This window comes from Meriones unguiculatus, assembly GCF_030254825.1.
Source record: "Meriones unguiculatus strain TT.TT164.6M chromosome Y unlocalized genomic scaffold, Bangor_MerUng_6.1 ChrY_unordered_Scaffold_23, whole genome shotgun sequence".
NCBI lineage: Eukaryota > Metazoa > Chordata > Mammalia > Rodentia > Muridae > Meriones > Meriones unguiculatus.
Genome location: NW_026843709.1, coordinates 16090535 through 16098167, shown reverse-complemented (window position 1 = coordinate 16098167; position 7633 = coordinate 16090535).

The following is a 7633-nucleotide window of genomic DNA, read 5'->3' as shown; positions in this document are numbered from 1 at the left end:
TCTAATAAATGAGGTTTTGATCAGACAAACAGAATTGGCCTCCTTCTTCAGGTCTCTGTCCCATATCATTCTTTTCAACACCCCCTCCCCGTTAGGAACCATTGCACTCTCACTGGAAAGGACACAAGTGGTCATTAATAAATTCATATGACTTTCACATCATCACAGATTCCATTATTATTTGTTAAATGTACAGATATATCCTCAGTCATTGAATTCCTTATTGTGAAAATGCTCCTTGACCAAGGCAAATTTTTGAAAAAAAGCATTTAATTAGGGCCTTAATTATATTTTTACAGAGACCATCCAGGGCCATGTCAGCAAGCAGTCATCAAGTTGTTGTCCTTCAGCAGAACTGAGAGGTTTTCATATTCAATCACATGCCCCAGGAAGAGAGAGGTGAACGGAGAATGATAGAGTGAGTAAGAGATAGAGAGACAGATTCAGAAATAGAGAGACCAAGACTGACAGAAACAAAGATATAAAGTGACAGAGACAGAGAGACAGAGACTCAATTATATCTTGTTACTATCATTGGCATATCAACCTCAAAGCACACCCTCCTATAATATAACTCCAATAGGAATTACATTATCTAACAAGGCCATACCTCCTACCCCTTTCCAGACATTTCCTCACTGGAGACTCAACATGTAAATAGATGAGCTTCAAGTGCACATTTCAATTTAAATCACTAGAGACATTGCCATTCAAATCACCAGGAAGTAGAAGAAAATGGAGAGAATTTAAGGCAATAACAGATTTATCATCATATTTTGTCATCAATACAATGAATAAATTCCCAGCACCTTCCAAGGATTAAAGAACAAGATTGACAATCTCCTTTGGGAAAAATGTGGAATATTTCCACAATGGATTATTGTTCAGCTGAGAAAATGACATCATGATATTTTCAGGCAAATGGATGGAACTAGAAAAAATCATCCTGGGTGAAGTAACTAAAATGCAGAAAGACAAATATAGTATGTGATCACTTATTAGGAAGTCTCCTAAGAGTATGGGATAATGTTCCAATAGGCCATCTATTCTAACCCAGATAGTTTTCCACAAAGAAATTGTGTTAATTGAGTTGTTGTGTCAGGCCCTTGTTATTAAAATATATTGTTTTCTGCCCACAGCTGATAGATTAGTGCCATGTTCTTGGATCCAAAAAGCTGCTTCCTTCTGCATCACATGGGATTGCATACAGATAACCATAGTCTGATATTATGCAGAGAGAAACCTTAAAACACCCAGCTCTAAATAGGATTTTCCTATGAAATTCTCCCTTCCCTGAGAGCTCTGGGAAGCCAGCAGGAGAGGAGGCAGGAAGAGTGCCATAAGTAGAGGGAATTCAGGACACAAGGAGAACAAAGCCCTGAGAATCAAGCTGAGGGGAACATGATATAGTCTGCCTTGATGAGACAAGATAAGCTAGGCTCAGACAGAAGGAGGAGGAGGACTGCACCTCTCAGTGAAGTGCCATCGGAATAGAAGAAAGAGAGTGGATGGAACTGGAAGGCGAAAAGGGAGGGGGCAGAAGAGGAGATACCAAATGAACAAATTGTAATAAATAAATACAGAAGAAAAACTGTGATCAAGGTGATGAAGTATAGAGGTCTTCAGGATAGGCTTCTTCTTAGGGGTGGTGCCAGAGTATGTCAAGGATGAACTCAGGTTTCTTTAAGAAACTTGGCACTGAGAATCTGATCCTGTTCTAACAAGTATATGAACAACTCATACTTCAATTGATTACTTTAAAGAAAAAAAGAATTTAGTTTGACACATGGGTGCAATGAAAGAGCATTCCAATATATTCAATAAAAGTAATATGTTGATAACTTTTACAATGATTTTTCACATGTAGAAAAGATCCCGCTAAGGAGGGCAGAGTTTGGGTTTGTAAGGTATGCTTTGCAGGAACTTATTATGGAGCAGAGAATCCTAGAAATGAACTAGCATTTAACTAGCTACTTCAGACTGCTTGAGCTCAGGTGGCACCTCTGAACAAGCAGTCCTGGCACTAACACTACATGCAGAGGGTTTCCCTGGAGCACCACTGTAGGAAACACAGCTGCTTCTATGTACTAGGCATAGATCATGGACCCATTTTACTGTCATGAAGGCCTAGTTTATAAGGACGGTTCCTCACTGACCAGTGAGTAGGACACAGCTGCCTATCCAGCCAGATGAACCAAGACAACCCAGGTGAAAGAAGGTTGGCAATAAAAGTGTGAAAAAGCACCAGCTGTAAAATTGTGAATTGACCCTCAGTTCTCCTTTCAAATACACATTGATCTTTTACTGTTTCAGCCAAACAAGTCCCAGGAATTTTCTGGTTTCAGTCTCTTTCCACTGTTCTTATTTATCATAAGAATGTGAAGGTACAGTTAATGAGTATGCAAGTAACTGATCAGTTCAAAGTCACAACTTTCTGATCCAAGACCACAGTAGGAGATCACCTTGTCATTCAGTACATAAACCTTAATCCCACATCAGTTTGGAACTTCTCTACTTAGGAAGATGTCCAATTCAATAAACTTTAAAGTTTCATTTTCTAACTGACATTGTTACAGAGGTAAACAGGAGCAAACATGTGAGATTAGGATAAAGGGATGAGATAAAGGCTTGTTGGGTTTTGCAAGAAAAAATTTACTTGTGCACAGAATTGAGATAGTGGACAATGAGGAAAGTTTGTTTACTAATCTTTATGGAATCCTAAAGATTCTCTCAGGTGCTGATTGGCTGAGAGGCAGAATAATGTCATGAAACAGGTGAAAGCCAATAAGAATTTCAGGAGCCAGTTATTAAAATGTCTAAGTGGAAAGCATGACTGAGAGAAAGGTTGAGCAGCCCTACATGCCTCAATCTGGGGAGCTGAAAGCACACAACTTTGAAATGAGAGTTCCTTTGTCCAAGATTCCTAGTTGAGGAAAAGTTTCACATATTTCTTTCAACTGGTCAATAGTAAAAGTCAAGTTTCCTTGACATGTGAGTTTCACATTATCACAAATTCCATTATTCATTGTTAAATGCACAGATATGTCATCAGTAACTGAATTACTTACTGTGAAAATGCTGCATTACCAAGGCAATTCTTTGATCAAATAGTGTTTAATTGGGTCCTTGTTTATATTTTTACAAAAAAAATCTCTGATGTCCCATCATAAAGCAGTCATCTTGTTGTAGCCTTGAGCAGAACTGAGAGCTCTTCATACTGAGCAACAAGCAGCAAGCAGAGAGAGGAAGACTGAGAGAAAGATCTAGAGAGACATTCAGAAATATAGGGAACAAGACCAAAAGAAACAAACATAAATATTGACAGAGACCAAGAGACAGGTCTCCTCACTTTCATTGGTATATCAACCTCAAAGCACACCCTCCCATAATATAACTCCAATATGAATTATATTATCTAACATATCCATATCTTTTAAAACTTCCCATATTTTCCTCAGTGGGGATTAAACATGTAAATAGATAAGCTTCAAGGGGACATTGCAATTCAAATCACTAGGAAGTGGAAGTTGATGGAGGGACTCCTAGGCTAAAAGAACATAGTTTGTGATTCTTTACAATGATAAAAATCCCAGTAACTTCCAAGTTAAAAAGAATAGGACTGACAATCTCCTTTGCTGAAAATATGGAATATTTTCCTAACAGAGTATTATTCAGCTAAGGAAATGAGATCATGTTATTTTCACACAAATGAATGAAACCAGGAAAAATCATTGTGGTTGAAGTAACTAAAATGCAGAAAGACAAATATGGTATGTATCCACTTATTAAGAGATCTCCAATAGTGAGGGATAAAGTTCCAATATTGTGAACAAACCAATCTTAAACTAGGGAGATTGATTGACAATTAGTTGAGTTGTGGGGGAAGGGCATCCTATGGAAAATTTCAGGCTAACCCAGCTATTGTTATTAAGATATGTTGCTCTCTGCCTACAACTGATAGATCAATTTCATGCTCTTGCATCCACAAAGATGCTTACTTCTGCTTCAATTTGGATTGCATACAGAGACCCACAGTCCAATATGCACAGAGAGACCTCAAAACACCCAGCTTGAAATGAGATTTTCCTATGAAATTCTCCCTCCCCTCAGAATTCTGGGAAGCCTGCAGGAAAGGAGGCAGGAAGACTGTCATAAGTAGAGTGAATTGAGGACACAGGGAAAAAATGCTCTGAAAATCAGGCCACAGGACAAACTTTTTGAAGCTAGCCTTGATTAGACCTTATAAGCTAGGATCATATAGAAAGGGGAGGAGACCACACATATCTCACTAATTGGAGAATGGCAAATGGGTAGAAGAAGGATGGTGGGTAGGACTAGAAAAAGAAGATATAGGGTACTGTAGATGGGATACAAAGTTAACTCGTCATAATAAATAAGTACATAAGAAAACTGTGAACAAATTGATGAAGTATAGAGCTTTTCAGGACTGATGGCTTCTTCTCCTGGGTAGTGCCAGTGTGTGGCAAGGATGAACTCAGTTTTCTTTAAGGGACTTGGCCTGAGACTCTGATCATGTTCCAATGAGTAGATGAATGACACAAACTTCAATAGGTGCATTTTAAAGACATTTTGTTTTTTTGTAGTGTGACACATGTGTAGGAATTTCAACCTTGGAGCAATCGAAAAGGAGTATATTGTATATTATATGAAATTCCCACATAATCAGTAAAAATAATATGTTGACCACTTATGCAATGATTGTGAAAATGTTGAAAAGATTCCACTGAACATGCAGTCCTGGCACTAACATTAAGTTTAGAGGATTTGTCTGGAGCACCACTGAAGAAAACAGGATGCTTTTGTGCCATAGACATAAAGCAGGTACTTATTTCTCTGTCTTGAAGGCCCAGGTATAACTGTAAACTCCAGGACCAGTAGGGTTCCTCACTTACCACTGTGTAGGACATGGCTTGTTTGAGAGAAAAGCTCAGTAGCCCTACATGCCTTCATCTAGGCAGTTGACAGCACACAACTTAGAGATGACAGTTCCTATTCAAGACACTTTATTTCAGGAATAGTGTCACACATTTTTTTCAAGAGTTCATTAGTAAAATCAACTGATATAACAGCAGAATGGAATTTTGATATCACATCAATATTATCATATTGTGATGAGGACATCACAATGCTATTATGACATCATATGGTAAAATATCACAATGGAATTATAACATCACAATAATAATAATATAAAATAACAATGCAATTTTGGCATTACAATACTATCATGACATCACATTATTGTTATCATATCACATTCGAATTTTGACATCGCAATGTTTCCTTAACAGTATTATTCAGCTAAGAAAACATATTTTTGGCAAATGGATGGAACCAGGAAAACTCATCCTGAGTGTAGTAACTAAAATGACAAAGACAAATATGGTATCTATTCACTTATTAGAAGGTTTCCTAATAGTTGGGAATTAAGTTCCAAAAAGCCATATATTGTCACCAAACCCAGTCTTTTACTAGGGGGATTGGCTGGCTATTAATTGAATTGTTGGTCCAGGGCATTCTATGGAAATTGTGAAGCAACCCAGGCTGTTGTAATTAAGATATGTTGCTCTCTGCCCTCAATTAATCAGCACCATGTTCTTCAATCCACAGAAATGCATCCTCCTGTATCAAGTGGGATTTCATACCCACAGTCTGATATTATGCACAGAGAGACTATAAAACACCCAGCTCTAAATGGTATTTCTCTATGAAATTCTACCTCCCTTCAGAGTGCTAAGAAGCCTGCAGTAGAGAAGGAAGGAAAAATATCAAAGGTAGAGGGAATTGATGACACAAGGAGAACAATACCCTGAGAATCAGGCCACAGAAGATGATTCAGCCAGCCTTAATGATAGGTTCACATAGAAGCTGAGGACGACCTCCCCTATCAGGGAACTAGAAAAAGGGATCAGAGGAGTAGGGTACATCAGACTGGAAGAAGAGGGAAAGGGCACCAGTAGGTTACAAAGTGAACAATTCGTAATAACTAAATACATAAGAAAAGCTGTGAAGAAGGTGATGAAGTATAGAGTTCTTCAGAACTGATGGCTTCTTCTTGTGGGTAGTGCCAGTGTGGGGCAAGGATGAATTCAGTTTTCTTTAAGGAACTTGGCACTGAGACTCTGATAATGTTCCAGGGAGTATATGAACAACACTTCTATTGATGTATTTCAAAGAAAAAAAATATTAGTGTGACACATAGGTAGGAACTTAGATCTGGAAGCAATGTAAAAAGAGTATAATATATGTAATATGAAATTCCAATATAATCAATAGAAATAATGGTTTCTTTTTCATACAGGTCTTTCACTTTTTGGTGCGAGTCACTCCAAGGTACTTTATTTTATAAGTGGATATTGTGAAAGGTGTTGTTTCCCTAATTTCTTTCTCAGCCTTTTTGTCTTTGGTATACAGGAGGGCTTCTGATTTTTTAGAGTTGATTTTGTATCCAGCCACTTTGCTGAAGGTGATTATCAGCTGAAGGTGTTAGCTGGTTGAATTTTTGGGGTCGCTCATGTATACTATCATATCATCTGCAAATAGTGAAAACTTGACCACCTCCATTCCAATTTTTATTCCCTTGAACTCCTTTAGTTTTCTTATTGCTCTAGCTAGGATTTCAAGTACTATGTTGAAGAGAAATGGAGAGAGTGGGCAGCCTTGCCTTGTCCCTGATGTCAGTGGGATTGGTTTTAGTTTCTCTCCATTGTGTTTGATGTTGGTTATAGGCTTGCTGTATATTGCCTTTACTATGTTTAGGTGTTTGCCTTGTATCCCTGATCTCTCCAAGACTTTAAACATGAGTGGCTGTTGGACTTTGTCAAATGCTTTTTAGGCATCTAAGATGATCATGTGGTTTTTCTCCTTCAGTTTGTTTATGTGGTGGATTACATTGATGGATTTCCATATATTGAACCACCCTTGCATCCCTGGGATGAAGCCTACTTGATCAAGTTGGATGATATCTTTTATATGTTCTTGGATTTCATTTGCCAGTATTTTATTGAGTAATTTTGTACTAATGTTCATAAAAGTGATAGGTCTGAAGATATCTTTTTTTGTTTGGGCTTTGTGTGGTTGAGTTATCAAGGTGATTGTGGCTTCATAGAATGAGTTTGATAATGTTCCTTCTGTTTCTATTTTGTGGAAAAGTTTTTGTGGAAAAGTTTTGAGGATTATTGGTGTTAGCATTTGTTTGAAGGCCTGCTAGAATTCTGTGCTAAAATCATCTGGCCCATGTTTTTTGTTTGTTTGTTTTTGTTTTTGTTTTTGTTTGTTTGTTTGTTTGTTTGTTGCTATGTTTTGTTTTTGTTTTTGTTGTTTTGGGACTGCTTCAATTTTCTTGGGGGAGATAGAGCTATTCTGTGTTTCAACCTGATCTTGACTTAATGTTGGTAGATGGAATATATCAAGAAAATTTTTCATTTTTCATTTTCAAATTTTGTATCATATAGATTTTTGTAGTATGACCTTGATTGTTTGAGATTTGTCAGTGTCTGTAGTTATGTCACCCTTTTCATTTCTGATTTTGCGGATTAGGATAGATTCTCTCTGCTTTTTAGTTACTTTGGTTAAGGATTTGTCTATTTTGTTGATTTTCTCAAAGAACCAG